Source organism: Anabrus simplex, chromosome 4 (genome assembly GCF_040414725.1).
Source record: "Anabrus simplex isolate iqAnaSimp1 chromosome 4, ASM4041472v1, whole genome shotgun sequence".
Classification (NCBI taxonomy): Eukaryota; Metazoa; Arthropoda; class Insecta; order Orthoptera; family Tettigoniidae; genus Anabrus; species Anabrus simplex.
In genome coordinates this window covers 304,289,276-304,311,909 of record NC_090268.1, presented here as the reverse complement: position 1 = coordinate 304,311,909, position 22,634 = coordinate 304,289,276, and the positions used below count along the sequence as shown (strand labels likewise).

The 22,634-nt window shown below is 36.8% G+C and overlaps 1 protein-coding gene across 3 annotated transcripts in view; it reads right to left on the bottom strand.

Moving 5' to 3' along the window:
• Nucleotides 1-22,634, bottom strand: part of LOC136871919 (acyl-coenzyme A diphosphatase NUDT19) — a 71,199-nt gene that overhangs the window by 24,342 nt on the left and 24,223 nt on the right. The window contains exon 2 of one of the 3 annotated variants that reach the window (XR_010859842.2): nt 7,433-8,741. The exons of the other annotated variants lie outside the window; for them this stretch is intronic. The gene's annotated coding sequence lies outside the window, so the exon portion shown is untranslated. The remainder of the gene's footprint in view (nt 1-7,432; nt 8,742-22,634) is intronic. 3 annotated transcript variants of the gene reach the window in all.

Sequence of the window (22,634 nt, the reverse complement as noted above, 5' to 3'; positions counted from 1 at the left end):
TATCCTCTTTCCAATTCTTCTGAACTTCTACTCAGAAGCTGTTTCTCGAATCACCCTTGACGCTGGTGAAAGAACTGGACTCAACAGGAAGCAAATAAACACCACATGCTATGTTAATGGCACTCTGATACTCCCTTCTATATGGCATAAATGAAGGAAGAAAAGAATCTACATAGTTATAACTCTGCACAGAACCACCACTGCTAGGGTGACAGATTTCAAGCACTTAGGATGCTATCAAGAAGAGGAGCCTGATATAGAAATCAAAACCAGAATCAGCATTCCAAGTTCCTGAAATTAAACATCTTGTATGCAATCGTGACCTCTGATTTGAAACTTATTGACGTATTGTGAAGGGTTTTGTGTTACCAATGTGGCATAACAATATTGAGGGAAGACCACGAAAGGCTTCATCAATGAGGATGTGGTATGAACTGACTGCAGGCTTCTGAAATGTGGATGTATCTCAGAATGCTCAATTTAGTATGGGTAGACCACATAATCATTGTGTTCAGAAATCATGTAAAGTCTTAACCCTAGCAAATGCAGGAAAGCATTCTATTTTGGTCACATCTTATGAAATGACATATACAGCCCGATATTACTGATCACAGAAGGCAAGATAGAAGGGAAATGTGGACGTGAGTGGAGAAGATTATCTTTTATGACCATACAAGGATTAAATAGATACTTAAGCATGCACACATTGCTTACAAAAATAATTGTATTGAAATCGTCACATGATACATCTGAATAATCAACCCCAACAGATTAAAAGCTAAGAATAAAAACAGTCTATAAAAATGCTGTGGTCGACATGTGCGCATCCTACTGGGATATAACAGTCTCCCACGCTTATTTCGAAGACAAGAATTTGGTAATAATGTAAGTAACATAGTTCTTAAGGTACTGCGGTGGCCGGCGGGCTAGGATTGGGGCTCGAGGTCCGTTTTCTTCTGCCTCAAGTCCTCAATTTCGCACGTCTTCTGCTTCAAGTCCTTGGTATTTCCCAGGGATTGATTCATTCATCCAGTCAGTGAAGATGACAGGTTGTTTATATTCAGGATGTTCCTCTTGTTGACTTGAGGCTGGTTTCTGATCAGTGAATGTTTCCATCTTCTTGGGAACCTCTGTCCAAGTATTTGGTAAATATGTCTTTTGAGGCTATAACCATCATCTAACTCAATTTGGTAGTGTAAATGACCAAACTTTCCAATGACTACTCCATACTTCCATGACATTTTATTCCCTTCGCTGAACTTCACTCGGACTCTGTCTCCCGCGCTTAGATTGTGAGCTCCGTGAATCTTCCTTTGATTTCTTTTGTATTTGATTGGTCGAACAACATTTAGTTTGATCCGTAATGGTCTGTTCAGGTACAATTCGGCTGGTGATTTTCCATAATCTAGAGGGGAGGCACAATATTTTAGAAGGACCTCTTGCACTTTTGTGGATATATTCAAGGGCTCATTTGACATTGCTTTTAGTCGATGTTTTGTTCTGCCATTCCATTAGATGGATATCCAGGTGTTGTGAATTTTTGGAATATACCATGTTCCCTACAGAAGGATTTGAAGATATCACTTATAAATATTGTGGCGTTATCAGAGACTATCACAATTGGGAACCCACGAAATGAAAAAATTTCTCTTTATTGTTGAACTGTCTTAGCAGATGTCGGAGCTTCTCGAATTACTTGGATTTCTGCCCACCTGGGTTTGCATCAACAACTAGAAGGAAAGAGAAACCTTAAAAAAGAACTTGCATAATCCATGTGGACGCAGCTCCAGTTTTCTTTAGGGATGTCCCAATGGTGTATCGGTGCCTTTGCTAGAGGTGATCGAATGTCAGCGCAGTCCTGACAAGATTTTACCATTTTCTCAATATCCTTATCGATATTCTTGCAGTAGCTATACCACCTTGTTAATTGTTCATTTTTGTAATCCCTATGAGTGTGCTATGTAGTTCCTTCAGGAGCAATGGCTGGAGCTTTGAAGGAATAAACACTCTTTGGCCCTGGAATAAGATTTCATCATCTAGCATGAATTCATTGTCTATGGATTCAGATGACATGACCTCTGTTTTGATTTTGGTAACAATTAGTATTCAAATTTCAACAGAAAATGACTGTCACAGTATAATCCTGTGGTTGATATTTCAGCGATAGTTGAATAACAGATTTTATGACCTTTTTCACTGAATACAATCTCTCTCGAAATGTGTGACTGACTAATTGAAGCTCTTGACAAAAAGTCAATGCTGGTATGTTCTGAGCCCTTCTTATACTCTAGTTCATAGTCAAACCCTGAAAGGAATAATGCATATCTTACTGTAACAATCTAGCAAAAGCCACAAATGGTAATTTTACATTCTGGTGAAAGATTCTGGTAAGTGGGTTATTGTCTGTTATCAACTTAACTTACATCCAAATAGATACATATAAGAAGGGTTGACTGCGAACGTAACTGCTAGAGCCTCACGATCCAGCCGGCTGAAGACAATGACCTTGAAGCAAATGCGATAGGCTTCTCAGCACCACCGACGTGTGACAGAACACCAGCAACACCTGTTTGACTGGTGTCACAAGCTAGAACCAGTGGTAGATCTGCATTATAAGGTGTCAGCACTATCACTTGCAATCTCCTCCTCTAATCTGGCACATGCTAATTCACATGAACTAGTCCAATGAACTTCTCATTCTTGTGGAGAAGCTGTCTCAAAGGGTAGCTCAAAGTTGAAGTATTTGGAATGAATCTTGAATAATATGTTATAATTTCAAGAAATCTTCAAACGCCATCTGTATCGACCAGACGTGACATTTCGAGTATTGTTTTAATTTTTGTTGGTGACTTCAAGATTTTGTTATATTCAATAACATGATCCAGATATTTGATGCTGGTTTCAAAGAAAGCACACTTCCTTTGATTTAGATGTAAGTCGAACTCTTCGATCCTTTGAAGTTAGGCAAATAGGTTTTGTTGACATTCTGTTTGGAAGAGCCATGGATAATAATGTCATCAAAATATGAATGAGGTTTTGATAGTCCAGATAGAACTTGATCTATGATTCTATTAAAACCAGATGGAGCCTTTTTATCCCAAAGCAAAGATGATGCATGTGATGTGTACCTCTGTGTGTTAATATGGATTGGATCTTGCTGCTCTCTTCATCAATCTGGAGATGAAGATATCCTTTGTGTCCAGTGACAAAAGTACCTTGAGTTTCTCAAACTGTTTAGGATGTCACAGACTTTTCGAATTGGGTAGTTTGCTGTTACTAATTTCCCATTAACTCCTATCTTGTAATCAATGCAAAGTCCAACTCCGCCATCGGACTTTGGAAGCACTGCTAGTGCCGAACCCCAATCACTGTAATTGATTTTTGAGATTATCCCACCTGCTTCTAAATCATCTAATTATTTTTCTACTTTCTCCCGTAAGCCATATGGAACGTCACATTCTTTATGAAATATTGGCTTGGCATCTTTACGGAGGTGAAGAGACACTTTAAAATTTGGCACGCACCCCATCTTTTCTTCAAAAATTTCTTTATTATCTCTTTATTACCACTGACTGATTGGATATCGATATGACTAGTATTTGGTTCCACTTCATGGTCAATTTCTTGAAGATTAATACCAAGGTGGCGGATCCATACACGCCCCAGAAGTGGCTTGAAGTCATGTGGCACTACATATAACTCTCCAGATGAAGTTTTATTTTGATAAGAAACAGTAATGTTTACCTTGCCATCAGAAAAAACACATTCTTAGTATATGAACTAATGCAACCTCTGATTTTTGAAGTTGTACACGTAAGTCAAGAGCTTTGTAACTAGAACGTGATAGCAAGGTAAAACCCTCCCCAGAATCTACTTGAAATCTCTGGGGTTTTGCTTACGTAAGAACTGTAGCATAAAATTTCTTTGCACGTGGATAGTCATGATACTGAAAAATATCTACTGTATGGCTAACACCAAATGTTCAGTAATATCTTCTTCCTGAAGAAAATGAGTCGACTTTGGAATTCCTTCTCCTTATTAACAAAGTATGTATGCACACTTTCTTAATATGGCCGAATTTTCCACATGAACTGCATTTCAGATTGTTAAAATCAGACCTACAGTCCTTCGTAAACACACATTTTGTCTTCCCAATTCTTTGTAGTCAATTTTTGATTTGGACTTGTTTCCTGGTGTTGCTTGGCTCTGATCATTGTGAGGTGTGTCCTGCCTCGATTTGTGATTAATTTGTTGAACAGAATCATTATAAGTACCCTTGTATACAGCTGATCATGGTAGTTCTTTGCTGCCTAACTTACATGCTTCCAGAGCGATAGATTTTGTTCCAATTTTGTTAAATTCTTGAACATTTGCCTGCAGTAATTATTCATGAATTGAAGTCATAAATTCCCCTGATGAACTGTGCTATTAGGAATATATTAGCAATGAAGTGCTAGTATTTTAAGCATTTCACCTGGTCTTCTGTGAAGTGCATTCTTCAAATAGGAAAAAAAAAAAAAAAACTGAGAACTTACACAAGACGTGTGATCCTGGTGAGTATTTAACATCCACATCTTTACTTGTCTTGCATTGAGTATCAACAAACACATTTGCTCCATAAATTTTATCTATAATTCATGTCTTGCCTTAACTTTATTTTGACCGATTGTCTCTAGCAAGACCGAAACTAGTTTAATAAAATATACGTAACATTTTTAAGGTTACAATAAATAGTATTGAATAGGTGGAAACATTTACCTTTTGTTTTACTTTATGTTTTATTTCATTACAGTCACTAAATCACACAACATGTCTTTATTCACACAGAGTATTATCATTTCACTTTAATGTTTGAAAGATTTCCTCGTCCCCAATTTTTATGACCATACAAGAATTAAAATTACGCATGCATGCATTGCTTACAAAAATAATTGTATTGAAATAGTCACATGATACATCCGAATAATAAACCTCAACAGATGAAAAGCTAAGAATAAAAATAGTCTCTCTATAAATGCTGTGGTCGACATGTCCACATCCTAATGGAATGTAACATTATCCTAGACCTGGAACTTCAACATCCATGATATGGAAATTCTGATAGGAGAAACACAAAATGGGAAAATTACGCTCCAAAATGGCCACCAACTTTTGCGGAGATAGAAGAAGAAATAAAATACATTAACTTTGAATTTAAAGCCTAACATACCTCATCCTTCAGTGCTGCTTGAACAGACGTCGGCATCATCAGTTTCCGATCATGATCATCGTCACCATAGCAGTTTTTTTCCATAGTTGATATGAAATGTTCTTGAGGTCATAAAGAGAAGATATTCCAGCTTTCTTATAACTCTTTATCGTTATTGTCTAAATAATACGAGCCGACATACCCAGAATCAATGAGTAAATCAGTTCAATGAGAAGACTCCACATTTTTCACGTTCTTATTCAATTGTAGACCACTCATTGTTAAAGTTTGATGATCTGTTGTCTGAAACACCCAGTAACTGAACAGTGGATGCATGTTATCCTGGTATTTTGGCCAAAACCAAATCTTTACAATTATTTTTTTACATCCTGAATCAGGTGGCTCTAAAAACTGTTTAAAATCAGTAATGAGTCTTACTGAGAAGAGTTCCTCACTGGCAATTCCCCACTATCTGCAACCACTACTTCATCAATTCAGATGCTACTCAGATTAACCCTATGGCGACCTGCAATTGTTTCCATAGATTTTCCATTTAGCTCATTTCTAACTAATTAATGCTGCAATATATTACTGCCAAAATTACTCCAAACATTTATCAGCTTCAGCAGAATCACTAATGAAGGTGATATTCACTTTACACCGAAGGAAGAATGTACAGCATGAGTGTTTGATTGTTATTTTCCATATAACGAAAGGCAGTAGTTAAGTTTTCTTTGGTGAATTACAGACATTAAATTCAGATGTTGGTAATAATCAGTATGCAACACTTGTCCTCGTTCTTAAATCAAGTCCATTTTATCTCATGAACAGAAATGTACATCATCTAATTCAAGCTGATGAACTTCATCTCTTATTCTTTTGAATGTAATATAGCTACAAAGGCTTGTCAGGACCAGAGTGAAAGAACACGAGGTCCATAAAGAATGTCACTCTTTCACCCTCCATGGAGAATGGTATAAAGCCAGTCTGCCACAGCAGAACATTTCTACAGTACAGGCCATGAAATCCTCTTTCACCAGGCGAAGGTCACTGCGCCTGTAAAAGACTTCTATGCTCGACTGGTAAGGGAAGTCATAGAGATAGAGCTGTGCCCAAATAACAACAAGGAAGGCGGCTTCAAGTTATCAAATACATGGAGACCTGTGCTGCAGAAATGCATGCATAACACCCCACCATGGAACAGTGGGACACACTCACGAAACTGTTGACAGAGGGTGGTGAATCACAGCACGACGATCCTTGAGTCCAATTAGTGGGGTAGGCCGTCGATAGTACGGTCATGACTTCCACATTCCTTTGAATTTCTTTACTCACTGTCGGAGGCAGAACTTAACATAACCTGATGAAGGCCATTGCAATCTGGCTGAAAGCTCAGCTTCATTAAATAAATTTTTAAAAAAGATATATTATGCTGACTCACTTAAATGTCACACTCGCGCATTTATTCAATGTTCAAGATAATGAAAACAAGATAGAGATTATATTTACTTCCTACTTGCTTCCAAAGGATGGAAGGAAAAATGAATGATCTTGGTTGTAATGTGTGATAAACTGCTGAGGATTCTGAAGGATCTAAAAAGTGGATGGACTACCATAAAATGCAGGTAGAAAGAATAATTTCAGGATTTCAAATACTGTAAGTGGCTATTCTGAGGATGAAATCATTTTGAACTTGGGTAAAAATAAAATAAAACAATATGCTACACATCAATGGAAGAATTTTGAGAAAAAATATGAGGTAGAACTAAAACTGTGAATTATGCATTTATTTGTGCCTTCAAATTCTAGAGAGACACATTTGGAGCATAGTGTAAATGAGAAGGTGCAGCTGTTTTCTCTTTCTAAAATAAAATAAAATAAAATTTACAGGCAGATTCATTCCACAATGTATAACTAACATATGAGATCTTTAACCAAGTTCTTAATGCATATGATTGAAGTATTAAGTGGACAATAACATTTTGAAGCAGCAGTATTCCTTAAAGAAACAAAGAAAAGATATTGAAAAATTAAAGGAAATAAAGCTGTTATTCTTGAAAACTATCAACTGCTAGAGAGCAATCTAGAGAAGAGACTGGGGGTGGGGATATTTAAGACTTTAGGGATTTAACACAGGCAAGTCCGTTGGGACTGCTGGGAGAGGATAAAAGAATGGATACTATGCACTACTTAGATGTTACTCTGCAGACTACAAATATGTATAGTATGTTACTTCTAACTCACCTCGCATTCCTAATACCAAACTATTTTAAATGCTTGCTAAATCACATCCTTGGAACATGACAGATATTGAAACATTTCACTCCTTGCAATGATCTCCATCTTTCACACCAATGGCAGATAGCTTTGAAATACTGCTGAAGACTTCTAGTCACATTTTTCAAAATTGGTCAGCTTAGCAGTCACACCTTGAAGCCGAGAGGTTAAATATAGTACGTACATATTTTACTTTCATTTCAAATCACATAATCGCTTCTGGTCATCAAATTTCATATTCCCAGTTTTGCAATCTTTGAGCATTCTTCATCTAATACCAAACACACCTTCAGAAGAAATAGAAAATCTGCAGCTGCTCTGAGGCAGATAAGGAGAAAAGATTACCTCCATAGTTCTCGGAACTGAACTCTTGGAAGGCAGTTCTTCAGTTACATTTCCACTATCTCTGAAAAGCTGCAAACGTGTAGTTACAAGATTTGCCCACGCTAGACTGAGGGCTGACACAGTTTGAGATCTCTCTGCCCTGTTCTCAAATGAGTCAACAGGTATAGAAGAGACTTGGTTCACACAAACAACTGCCAAACAGAATTTCCGAGCTAATTTATGGAGCTGCTTCCCAATAATTTGTAAGTCATGAGCTCGCTGTATTAAGTCTTTCTGGTCATAATCAGCTCTAAAAACACCAGCAATGGAATCGATCACAACAAGTCCTATATTTTTATGAGTCAGTAACAATGGAAGACTTCTGGTAACACATTTAACCAAACTATCAGCATCTGGTATATGTTCAAGAAAAATATTATCTCCAAAATTTACGTCAGGTTTAGCTACTTTACGATCTTGCAAAAAAGGAGAGAAGCTTTGTATAAGTTCATGAAGACGACGAGTGGGAAAAACTTTCTCTGTGTTGATAAACACGGCCCCAGCATTCATTCCTCCATAAACTTCTCTGTATTGAACACTCAGTGATAACTGTAAGCATACTTGAGTTTTTCCAGTTCCACTTTCACCTGCTATCTCTGTGATACCCCGCAGAGCCAAACCTCCATGTAAGAATTCATTCAATATCCGACATTCTGTCGATAATCTCTGGTGCAGAACTGGCAATGATGTATATGCTTGTGATGCAGACATAAACCTATCTTTTGATAAAGATTTTGCAGCTGCTAACTTTACATCTTCAAGAATATCTTTCGGCAAATCGAGGAACTTTGATGCTTTCGATTCTGAATATAACAGAACTTCAAGGAAATTCAATCCATGTTTCTGAAGCACTTCTTGAACATTTGCAGGCAACTCCTGATAGTACGTCATGCTGCTGAAAGAAATGTGCAAGAGTCTTAGAACATTACTTTTTAAATAAACATTGTTACATTAATAATGATAACAAACTACAACAGAAGTACCCTAGAACCACCACCTAATTGACCCCACCAAGTTTCTTCTCAAAATGTAGTTAACCGTAAATGAAAAGTAATTAATATTCTGTGACATGAATAAACTGACAATTGAAATAAAAATCTTGCAGGTTTCACCTTCAATACAATACACTGTTGTTAGATGGTTTTTACAACATGTATTTTATTGCAGAACTAGTTTCAGCGCTCATTTAGGCACCATCATCAGCTGCATAATAAGTCAAGAAAAACTTGGAGATATAATTAAGTCCTTAATGATCTATCTAATGTTAAGTTTAAAAACTCTAATTTACAACAAGATAACCCTTGTGAGTCAAAAATGTAAAATCCCATCTCTGAGTGATAAGCTGTCTTCAATACTCTGTGATGGCTATTATTCTATACACTTGTAAAAATCAAGTTCAAATACAATCTTAAAATTGAAAAATTAGAGCTGAATCAAGTCCTATAATGTTAAAATGTTCATTTCACAGATGCATTGTTAGCAATTTATTGGATAAAAAAAATCTCCTGTTCTTTAAATTGCTAAAGTGCACCGTCTTCTGAAGTTTATTGATGTGTGGAAACATAGTTCTTATGTTGTATATCTAATGGTTGGAACTGTGATTATTTGCCCTGATGTTGTTAGGCGGGCATAGCCTCTCAGTTCAATACAACCCTGTAATGATGAAAGCCCAATGTTAATAGAAAGCAAGAAAAAATGTTAAAAACCTGATTGAATCAAACTATATAGGAGAGGGTCCGGGGAGGGGGGCATTGTGGACGAAGACAGTACTATGAAAAAGTGTAACGTAGAGTTCGAAAGACAGACAAATTTTTTGGAATTCTTAGCTTGTCAAGTAACAGAATCAAGCAATCGTATAATACTTTGGATTTCTATAAAATTTCATTCAAATTTAGGTTAGAGTTATACTACTGGTCTAAATGTATTAGACACGCTTCTGTAATGTCCAGTTCGGTCCCTTAGCTAGTGTTTCCATGATCTTAAGATCATGATCTATGTCTGTGAATTTATGTTTGTATTCATGGACATGTTGGGCTACGGCTGAAAATCTATTATATTTCACAGCGTTGAGGTGTTCTCGATATCTGATATTAAAGGTACATCCGGTTTGCCCTATATATCTGCTTCCACAGTCTTTGCATTCAAACCTATATACACCTGATTTAGAGTATGGGTTGACCTTATTGACAGCTCATGCATTATGTAAAATTTCGGTGCTTCTGTTGTGTTTTGAACGCAATCCTAATATTACGTTTCTTGAAAATATTCGTAAATCGTGCTGGAACGCTGACAATGTAGGAGAGGGTCCCGGGAGCGTTGTGGACGAAGACTAGTAGTAGTAGTAGTAGTAGTAGTAGTAGTAGTAGTAGTAGTAGTAGTAGTAGTAGTAGTAGTAGTAGTATCTGAGAACTGACTTCTGGAATGGTAAGCAAAAGCATAATATTTTGCATGCAATAATTGTCTTTTATTCGTATGCTGACTTGTAAGCTCAAGCTCAAATACTGCTGGGAGACTGCTTGATTCTATTACTTGACAAGCTAAAAATTCCAGAAAATTAGTCTGTCTTTCGAACTCTACATAACAGTTTTTCATACTACTGTCTTCATTCACAACGCCCCCTGGACCCTCTCCTACATTGTCAACATTCCAGAAACATTCCCCTTGCTGCCCCTACTTTCCCTTCCTTAGCGCTTCATCACATAGCACACAACATAAGCAGACACACTCGTTGTGCTGCAGTCGCCGCGCCAAGTACACAGCCATTGAGGTGTCTGCTTCATGAATAGTTTGATTCAATCAGGTTTTTAACATTTTTTTCTTGCTTTCTATTAACATTGGGCTTTCATCATTACAGGGTTGTATTGAACTGAGAGGCTATGCCCACTTAACAACATCAGGGCAAATAATCACAGTTCCAACCATTAGATATACAACATAAGAACTACGTTTCCACACATCAATAAACTTCAGAAGACGGCGCATTTTAGCAATTTAATGAACACAACAAGTTTTTATCCAATAAAAGAAATGGCGTATGGTTTTTAGTGGCGGGAGTGTCCAAGGACATATTCGGCTCGCCAGGTGCAGGTCTTACAAGTTGTCCATTTCATGACCGTATTGATGAATATAATCAAGAAGTTAGTAAAATAACCACCTAATCGATACTTTATTATTGCCTCAGGCAAAATCGAATATAAATTAGCACTTACAGGACATGTTTCGACCACTTAGTGGTCCTCTTCAGCTGTATAAAGAAGGAATCTCCCTCTCCTCCCTCATGATATTTTAGATGACGACAAAACTCTACTTCCCTTCTCTCTAGAGCTTTGCATGAACTGTCAGACTGTGTCACATCGTTACTTCACCAGGTCGCGCTCAAAGACAAACCCTCTAGACAGCGCAGAATAAACATCTTTTCCAAACAAGAACGAGAGGCAAGATGTCTTATTCTGATGACCTCCATTTTTTAACAAAGGAGTCTCCAAAGAACTTTTATTTTTTGTGCTTATTGTCCTAATGTTTCTTTTTCTCAATTCTTTCTTTATACAGCTGAAGAGGACCACTAAGTGGTCGAAACATGTCCTGTAAGTGCTAATTTATATTCAATTTTGCCTGAGGCAATAATAAAGTATCGATTAGGTGGTTATTTTACTAACTTCTTGAGGTGCAGGTCTTTCGATTTGACACACGTAGGCAACCTGCGCGTTATGAGGAGGATGAAATTATGATGAAGACACACACACACACACCCAGCCCCCGTGCCAGCGAAATTAACCAATGATGGTTAAAATTCTCGATCCTGCTGGGAATCGAACTCGGGACCCCTGTGACCAAAGGCCAGCACGCTAACCATGTAGCCATGAAGCTGGACTTTTATCCAATAAATGGCTAGCAATGCATCTGTGAAATGAACATTTTAACATTATAGGACTTGATTCAGCTCTAATTTTTTCAATTTTAAGATTGTATTTGAACTCTATTTTTACGAGTGTATAGAATAATAGCCATCACACAATACTGAAGACAACTCATCACTCAGAGATAGGATTTTACATTTTTGACTAACAAGGGTTATCTTGTTGTAAATTACAGTTTTTAAACTTAACATTAGATAGATATTAAGGACCTAATTATATCAATATGTTGTTTTATATTGTTATATCTCCAAGCTTTTCTTGACGTATTATGCAGCTGATGATGGTGCCCAAGTGAGTGCCGAAACTAGTTCTGCACTAAAATATATGTTGTAAAATCTATCTAATAACAGTGTATTGTATTGAACAAGGTGGACCCTACTAAGATTTTAATTTCAATTGTGATCTCAGTTCAATATGGGCAAATAAGATGAAGTTCCTCACGTTTAATGAATAAACTGTATGTGCAGAGAAACCATCATAAACAAAGGACACTTCAAACATCCTGTATACTTTTCTACTGAACAGACTTAATTTTATCAATGTAATGTGGATGAAAAAGGTAGTTTTCTAAAGATACATTTTTAGACCCTTTTTTCAAACCAGCATAAATCCCACATAAATCACACAAGCAGTGTTGCCAGATGTAGACATTTCCTAAACCCAAACTGCCTTCTATCAACCAGTTATTAATTTCACAAACATGTAGTATATAATCAGAAGGACTGCTTTCCCAAAGCTTACATGCAATGCATGTCAAACTGACTGGCCTGTAATTTTCAGCTTTATGTTTATCACCCTTTTCTTTATACACAGGGGCTACTATAGCAACTCTCCATTAATTTGGTAAAGTTCCTTCAAGCAAACAATAATCAAACTAGTACTTCATATATGGTACTATATCCCAACCCATTGTCTTTAGTATATCCCCCAAAACCTTATCAATTCCACCTGCTTTTCTAGTTTTCAACTTTTGTATCTTATTGTAAATGGCACTGCTGTCATAGGTAAATTTTAATACTTCTTTAGTATTAGTCACCTCCTCTATCTGGACATTATCCTTATAACCAACAATCTTTACATACTGTTGACTGAATACTTCTGCCTTTTGAAGATCCTCGCATACACACTCCCCTTGTTCATTAATGATCCCTGGAATGTCCTTCTTGGAACCTCTTTCTGCCTTAAAGTACCTATACTTACTCTTCCATTTTTCACTAAAATTTGTGTCGCCAATAATTATGCTTGCCATCATGTTATCCTTAGCTGACTTCTTTGCTAGATTCAATTTCCTAGTAAGTTCCCTCAATTTCTCCTTACTTCCACAGCCATTTCTAACTATTTCTTTCCAACCTACACCTCCTTCTTAGTCTCTTTACTTCTCTGTTATAATATAGTGGATCTTCACCATTCCTTACCACCTTTTAAGGTGCAAACCTATTTTCACATTCCTCAACAATTGCTTTAAACCTATCCCAGAGTCTGTTTACATTTTTATTTACCGTTTTCCACCGATCACATGCCTGTTTTATCAGCCATATGATTCTGCCTAATAGTCCTAATTTTAATATCTGCCTTTCTTTCACATTTATTTTTAATTACCAAAAAAAAACAGCTTCATGATCACTAATACCATCTATTACTTCGGTTTCTCTATAGAGCTCATCTGATTTTACCAGCACCTCATCCAGAATATTCTTCCCTCTAGTTGGTTCAATCACTTTCTGAATCAGGTGCCCTTCCCATATTAACTTACTTGCCATTTGGTGGTCATGCTTCCTGTTGTTGGCATTACCTTCCCAACTGACATTTGGTAAATTAAGATCTCCCGCTACAATCACGTTCCTTTCCTTATCGTTTTCCCTATAGCTGATTATCTTATCAAATAATTCTGAATCAGCATCTGCGCTACCCTTTCCTGGTCTGTACACTCCAAAGACATCAAGTTACCTATTATCTTTAGAGATGAGCCTTACCCCTAGAATTTTGTGTTTGTCATCTTTAACTTACAAATTCTTCTTTCACCAGAATGAATATTCCCTCTCCTATCATTCCTATCCTATCTCTACGATACACCCTCCAGTAAAAGTTTCAAACAAATTTATTAAAAAACCATCATTCGAATACTTTACAACCTTTACGATACAAGTATTACATATATGTTAAAATGGGACATATTTCACTTAGGCTTTGTAAGCATCTTCAGCCATACTTAGTCTAAAGCTAAGTCAGGGCCCTGAACTGGGTTCCTCATTAAAGTATACTACATGCTTTAATACAAGATAAAACAGTCATAAAAATCTAGTCTGTAGAGAAAGCAATGCTTAAATGCAACTAAAATTCAATAATGAACTTTTCATAGTATTATATGTACATGGAATGAATACTAGTGTTTGTTTAAAAAAGTACTAGTTGGTTATTTGTAGAACGAGACATAGTCATAACGATCTAACATACATTTGGACTGTACAGATTATTTGATATTAATGAAGCGTGGATTAATTAAAATATCGAAAAATAAATCTTCGAACGTTGTTGATTGAGAACCAGGAGACACAACACTTCTATACTGATGCTTCAAGTGCCTTTTGACCTTATCACGCAACCACTTGGAGTTAACAACTCCACTGTAATTCTACGTACCCGATTCTCAATCAACAATGTCCGAAGATTTATTTTTCGATATTTTCATTAATCCATGCTTCATTAATATCAAATAACCTGTACAATCCAAATGTATGTTAGATCATTATGACTATGTCTCGTTCTACAAATAACCAACTTGTACTTTTTTAGATAAACACTAGTATTCATTCCATGTACATATAATACTATGACAAGTTCATTATTGAATATTAGTTGCATTTAAGCATTGCTTTCTCTAGAGACTAGATTTTTATGACTGTTTTATCTTCTATTAAAGCATGTATTGTACTTTAATGAGGAACCCAGTTCAGGGCCCTGACTTAGCTTGGCTGAAGATGCTTACAAAGCCTAAGCGAAACATGTCCCATTTTAACATATATGTAATACTTGTATCTAAACTTAAAGACTGTAAAGTATTGGAATGGTGGTTTTTTTAATAAATTTGTTTGAAACTTTTACATTCTGTACTCCAATACGGCTATCATAATGAGACTCATAACATGTAACACCCTCCAGTTCCATGAGAAAATTTCTGCATTCATTATATCATTTCTCAGCCATGATTCAACTCCTATTACAATATCTAGTAAGTATATATCTATTAAATTGTTTAATTCTATTCCTTTCTTTACAATACTTCTACAGTTGAGCACTAAAATTTTTCTTGATTTCCAGTTCCCTGTTCCCTTAATACCACTCTCTAGACCACCCTGTTTCCCTGAATGTACCTCCATATAACCCTTCTAAACAAATTTCCTTATATGTACCACTGCAGTTTAAGTGAAGGCCATCTGAGTGCAGATCCCTATCTCCTACCCACCCATTAGCATCTCACATACCCACTCCATAGTCTCATTTAAATCCCCAATCACCTTCCAGTCAGTATCCCTCCTACACAGTATTCCACTGATAACAACCTCCGCTTTCTTAAACTTACCAGGTCCCACACATCCCCAACTATGTTTGTACTTATACCTGCTTGTCTTACGTTGTTAGTACCAACGTGAAACACTACCACCTTCTCTTCTACTTTCCTCAACATCTGCCTTAACCTAATTCCTGTATAACACTCTAACCTGGTACCCTTTCCTCCATACACTTTCCCGACAAGTCTAACAATGGAATCCCCCATGACCAGAGCCTCAACCCTACCCACCTCATTTGATCCCCTCCCCTCTTGGTCAGTCCTATCTTTTCCGATAGCTGCAGAAGCTACTTCCTCCTCCCTTTTCTCCATCCCATGACCCTGTTCCACCTGTCTTTTCCTATACACTACTCCACATTTCCTTTTCCTGCCTCTTCCCTTTCTCCTACTTCCACACTTCTAGGCAACAGTTCCCTGTTCCTCATCTTCCCTAGGTTGTTCTACCTGCAGTGACTCGTACCGATTTCTTACCGACACCTGTCCTGAATTCTGATCCTGAATGGAGCCCTTAGCCTGCAATTTTCTTCCCCTTAAAACATTAGACATTAGACCAGTCTTCTACAATTCCCCCCTTTCCTTCCCATCCCTCTATTACACCTACTGTATCCTATACATTGTTTGAGGGAGGCCTACTTTTCCTCCTGTCCTCTGAGAGAATCCTAATTATCTCCCTCAAGCTCTCCAACTCCTCCCTTATATTCCTTACTGACTGGCCACACCCACAGTTCCTACATTCGCACTCCTTATCCATTCTTTACTAAATAATGAAAAGAAAAGGAAAAATTAGATAACTTATTCTGTGCAAAATAAAAATGAAAGGAAAGAAATATTGTCTAGGTTAGTTCACAAAGATCACACAGGTAAAGATGATAAAAATAAAATAAAAGCATAAAATAAAATTCTAGGTGTAAGGCTCATCTCTAAAGATAACAGGCAACTTGATGGGTTTGGAGGGTACAGACCGGCAAAGGGTGACACAGACGCTAATTCGTAATTATTTGATAACATAAAAGTAAACTTTCACCTGTTTGATACTATATACATAACGAGCAGAAGAGAAAGTGTGAGCTCTTAAGTTGTTCCCTATTGGCTAGTATAGGGACTGTGATGAAACGTCCGCTAGGGGAAGCACTATTGCTATCTTAGGGTTGGTATCTGTAGTTGTAATATGGTTATGTTCGGTAGTGTTGTTCTGTGAAGGCAAAAACTTAATTGTCGTACATTATTGCTATGTGAAAGTGAAGAGCGTGTGATTTGGTGATGGTATTCTATTCTTAAGTGTAAATATAGTGCTGAGTTTATAAAACTTACAAAAATACTGATGAGGAAAAAATGCCTACTTGCTTCATTCCAGGATGTAAGTCTGGCTACAAAACTACGAAAGGTAAACACTTCAAGCCACCTAAAAATGAAGCAGAATTTTCAAAATGGGAAAAGGCAATTCCCAGAAAGGACAAAAAACTTTATGGTGTTATGTGTGCGATTCACATTGTTCTCTTGAATTTATTGTTAAATCAGATTCATTTGTAATACAACGCGAACAGGCAGAAATTTCTAGAGATAGATGGAAACTGAAAACAGGTGGTGTCCCTCATATGTTCCCCAATCTGCCACAATATCTCACGAAACAGTTAAACAAAAATCACCCCGTAAAAGGCAGCCTCCGAAGACGGAGGAAGGTTCAAGAAAAAAATCACACAGGCCTCGACACGAATTAAATTTCGATGCTTTTTTAAGAGTGCTAAAAGAAATGAAATAGATTCAGACACAACTAAAAAGACAATAAGTCCACTTAGAAAAAACTAAAGAGACAGGGACATAATAACATGACTATCCGTAATAAATTGAAAATGGCTAATGCTAAGATTTTGTTGCTAGAAGAAACAACTAAGAGATTCCAAATTACAGCCAAACTATTCAAGTGAGCCGACATTGGGCAGAAAGCAAAAGGTGATTATTGACACCATGCTAAAAATATGTCAGTTAAGATAAGAAAGGGATGTGATATGATAACTAATTACTTTTAGATAGTCTCTTATTTAAAATTAAATCACCTACGGGCTATGAACACTGTTTAAGGCATTACATGCTTCCCCTTCCTTCGGAGACTCACCTGCGAAAATTAAAGGTCTTACGTGCCCTTACAGGGTGAACACCCATGCTATTAGTGCTATTAAGAACTATTTATGCGCTGAGAAGAGTGAAAACAATCGCACAGGAATTCTCATATATGACTAGGTAAAACTGAGAGAAGAGGTTTAGTTCAACACCATCTCATTAAAAGTTGATGGATTCGTAAATTAGGAGAACACACCCAAGAACACGGGAAAAATAAACTTTGAAATCGTGTTAGTGTTCATGTTTGTGCCCCTATTGCATAATTGGGTTCAACCGGTTTCTGTGTATGCAAACTGAAATTCGACACCTGGTGATATTTAGTCACGAATTTTAATCCAGGATGTCTTACAACTGGAGCAAATTGGCGCCAGAATTATAAGTTTCACCTCAGACGGAAGTCGGTCTAATAAAAAGGTGTGGAAATGTTAAGGAACACATGGAAGTTGGAAGGTTGTGTGCTCTATTGCTAATCCTTTTGATTCTAGTAGGAGAATGTGGACCTTTTCAGATGCTGTACATATAAGTGCATTAGAAATAATTTTCACAGCAAAAGGCAAGTCTATTACAATAATGAATTTCTGGTTAAATTCTATCGACAAGTTTCTGAAATGAGTAACTGCCATAAATTTGCAGGTTTGAAAGTTTGCCACAAGCTAACGTCTGCACATATAGTCCCCATTTCATTTCAGCGCATGAATATGAGACTTGTTTTTCAGTAATTTAGTAATTATGTTGCAAATGGCTTAAAGTTCTTTAGACAGATAAACTCGGAGGGATTTGAAGACAGCGAACTGACAGAAATGTTCACAAGGGAATTAAACATCCTATTAGATGTATTAAATACTTCTACACCAGCAGGGGCTCTTTATAAAGATTCAATAGGGCATCAAACCTTAATAAAATGGAGAGAACCTCAATGAGAAGAATAATACTTTTGCTTCAGAAAGAACTATTAAATCCCTGAGTAACAATTGAGAGCACCATACAGGTGTCCGAGTATTTATGGAATTATGGATTCCGATATGTGCTCACAGCTAAATTTAATCAAGATCGACTAGAACAGCACTTTGGTATACTACGCTCATAAAATTGTGACGACCACCCTTCAACAATAGATTTTCTGAATTTTCACATGTTACAGTCTATTTATATCCCAAACAAACTTGCCCTGTCATCGGGTAGTAACTGTGATCCCAAATTTGAAATGACATTGACATCATTCATCAATCAAATGCGAACACTGGCTAAGAAGACAGAAGAGACAAATAAGGCTGTAGTAGAAAACGCACAAAATAAAATAAGACAAGCACTAGACTTCACTGAGAACATGGATGACCTTTTACTGGACCTGGAGAATAATTTAGGTCTAATTAACAGTGATAGCCGCAGTCTTGCAAAGGATGATGATGCTTGTTGTTTAAAGGGGCCTAACATCGAGGTCATCGGCCCCGTGTTGCAAAGGAGTGTTTGATTTATTATCTAGGAGGACATATAGTACGCAATGTATCCAAGGTCAATTTAAATATTCGAAGACCACAAAGTCTACCCGGAAGCTATCTAAACTATCCGACAGCTGACTTCTGGAATGGTAAGCAAAAGCATAATATTTTGCATGCAATAATTGTCTTTTATTCATATGCTGACTTGTAAGCTCAAGCTCAAATACTGCTGGGAGAGCAGCCTAACGGAGGATCCGATGAACTAAGGGAGTGATCACACTTCTTCCTTCTACTCGCTATGCTATATATTTGCTTTAAGCAAATTATTTGCAGAACATGTTTCATTCCTTAGGAATATCTTCAGCTACATAACACTAATTAGGTGAAATTACAGAGAATTTTTTTCTTCTCAAAAAACCATCTTAAAACAGTACCTTTGTTATATGAGGGGATACCAAAAAAATTGAATTTTTTTTTTTAAAAGCTACAAATTTACAAAATTTTTACAAAACAACTTTATCCTCTTCAAAATACTCTCCATTACAACTAATACATTTGTCCCACCGGTGCTTCCACTGTTCGAAACATTTGTAGTCATCTTTAGAAATGGCTGACAGCTCCTCCCTCGTTTTCTTCTCGACCTCTTCAGTGTTATCAAATCGGTGTCTTTTCATGCCCCTTTTCTTGCGTGGAAATAAGAAAAAGTCGCACAGAGCCAGGTCAAGCGAGTAAGGTGCGTGGGGCAGAGGAACCATGCCATTTTTTAGCTAAAAACTGTAAAAGAGATGGCTGTGTGTGCAGGTGCATTGTTGTGGTGGAAGAACCACAAATCGGGTATTTTTTTGATGTACAGTGTTGCACAATCTTCTTGAAAAATCCAAATAAAAGGATTGAATGACGGTCTGACCTGGGGGAACAAACTGTGAATGAACTACGCCCTTGGCATCAAAAAAGCCAAATCAGCATTGTTCTGTTTGATTTAACTTGACATTTCTCTTGGACAGGGTGACAATGACGTCCTCCATTTTTTTCTTTTTTTTTGGGGGGGGTCATAACCATAGCACCATGATTCATTACCAGTAATGACCTTTGTTAGAAAGTCTGGATCTGTTTCAAGCTGTAGTTTCAAAACACGACATGTTTCAACTCAACGTTCTTTTTGATTGTCAGTACAGAACCCAAGGAGCAAACTTGGCAGCAACAATTTTCATTCCTAAATCTTCCATTAAAATTCTCTGAACTGAGCACCAAGATAATCCACTAATCTCTGACAGCTGATCAATTGTCTGTTGACAGTCTGTGAGCACAAGCTCTCGAATTTTTTCAACATTTTCGTCGATTCAGGCAACTGATGGACGTCCAGAACAAGGTTTGTCATCAATCAACATGTCGCCATTTTTAAACCAAGCAAACCACTCATACACTTGAGTTTTTCCCATAGCATTTGTCATCTCTGTAAGCTGTTTTCAACATTAAAACAGATTTAGCAGCATTTTTACCGAGTAGAAAACAAAATTTATAATAATAATGTCATTTGTTTTACGTCCCACTAACTACTTTTTAAGGTCTTCAGAGACGCAGAGGTGCCGGAATTTAGTCCCGCAGGAGTTTTTACGTGCCATTAAATCTACTGAGCCACTCAGCCCAGCAAAAAAAAAAAAAACACGAAATTTCACAGCTGCACATTGTTCACTTAAAACTTGGCATCATAAAAATCAAAACAGCGCTTGCAAAAACAATCAATACACATGAACAGAACAAGCCAGGTCGACAACACAGGTGGCACTGAACTGGCAATGAGTTGCACTATACCCGCCTAGCAGCAGAAATGCATACTACACAAGCTTTGTCCATGGGAATGTTATTCCGGTTATTTTTGGGTAGCCTTCGTACTTAAAACAAAACTAATTAAAAAAGATAAAAATTATTAAAATATGTGGGGAGGGTTGAGTGGGGCGGTGAAATGAGAAGGGAAGATGGATCTACTTATGTTCTAACCTGATTTTAAACAATTTCCTATTCACTAAAATAGATGTTAAAAATTTGTTAGTATATAGCACTATTGTTCATATGTGATATGTATGTTTCTCCTAGTTATTCATTTTTTAAAAAGTTTTTGAAAAGGACTTTTTCATGTCAATGTTCCGTCTTAATTAAAAATACAGCTCCCTTCAGCTGCTCTTCTTCTCCGAGGAGAGTATTGTCATGTTATGTCGACAACTTATTGTGTCCTTGGAGGGGTCTAGCAGCAACTGATGTGGCTCTCTGGAAAGCACAACATAAAAGTAAACTTCCAGCTGTTTGATACTTTATATCTGCTTTAAGCAAACTAATTATTTGTAGAACACGTTTCATTCCTTAGGAACATGAAATGAAATGGCATATGGCAGCTATATAACATTGCTTAGGTGAAATTACAGGAAATTTTCTTCTTTCTTCTTTCTGGAAAGCCAGACCCCACCAAGGAAACAGCAGGTTGCCAACATAAGACTTTAAGGAAGCTTTTTCATAACATCAATAAGACAGCTATCAGCTTCATAGGATACCTTAATAAACAAAAATTCAAGAGACTCGTTTTCATCAAATTAATACAAACGACAATACTCACCTCGGAAAAGAAGAGCAGTTGAACACAACAGTTTAAGATGGAACATGGACATGGAAAAGTCCTTTTCAAAAATTAAAAAAAAATTTTAACTAGGAAAAACACACACATTGCATATGAACAAAAGTGCTACATACTAACAAATTTTTAACGTCCACTAACCCACCTTACATATTTTGATTATTTTTATCTTTTTAAAATTAGTTTTGTTTTAAGCAAGGTTAGGTAGCTGAAGATGTTCCTAAGGAATGAAACATGTTCTAAAAATAATTAATTTGCTTAAAGCAAATATATGTAGTATCAAACAGGTGGAAGTTAACTTTTATTGATTTAATGCAAATAAGATTGATATGGGAAATGAAGCCTTTTTTTGCAATTATTTGTTAAGATAATCAGCTATGTGGGAAACGATACGGAAAGGAATGTGATTGTAGCAGGTGATCTCAATTTACCAAATCTCAACTGGGAAGGTAATGCAAACGACATGAAGCATGACCAACAAATGGCAAATAAGGTAATCTGAGAAGGACAGCTGAATCAGGAAGTAATGGAGCTAACTAGAGGGAAGAATATTCTGGTCATGGTGCTGGTAAAACCAGATGAGCTCTAAAGAGGAACTGAAGTAATAGATGGTATTAGTGATCACAAAGCTGTTTTCGTTGTAGTTAAAAATAAATGTGATAGAAAAGGAAGGTTGTAAAAGTAGGACTATTAGGCGGTACCATATTGCTGATAAGGCACGCATGAGGAAGTTAAAAAAAAGTAATTATGATCAGTGGAAAATGGTAAGTAAAAATGTGAACAGACTGTGGGATAGATTTAAAGCAACTGTTGAGGAATGTGAAAACAGATATATACCTTTAAAGGTGGTAAGAAGGAGGTGCAGTTTGGAAAGAAACAGAGTTAGAAATTGCTGTGGAAGTAAGGAGAAATTGAAGGAACTTACTGTTCTAGGAAATTGAATCTGGAAAAGGAGTCGGCTAAAGATAACATGATGGAAAGCATAGTTGGCAGTCATACTAATTTTAGTGAAAAATGGATGGGTATGTATAGTTAGTTACTTTAGGGCAGAAACAGGTTCCAAGCAGGACATTTCAGAAATCATTAATGACAAGGGGAGTGTGTATGCAAGGATTTA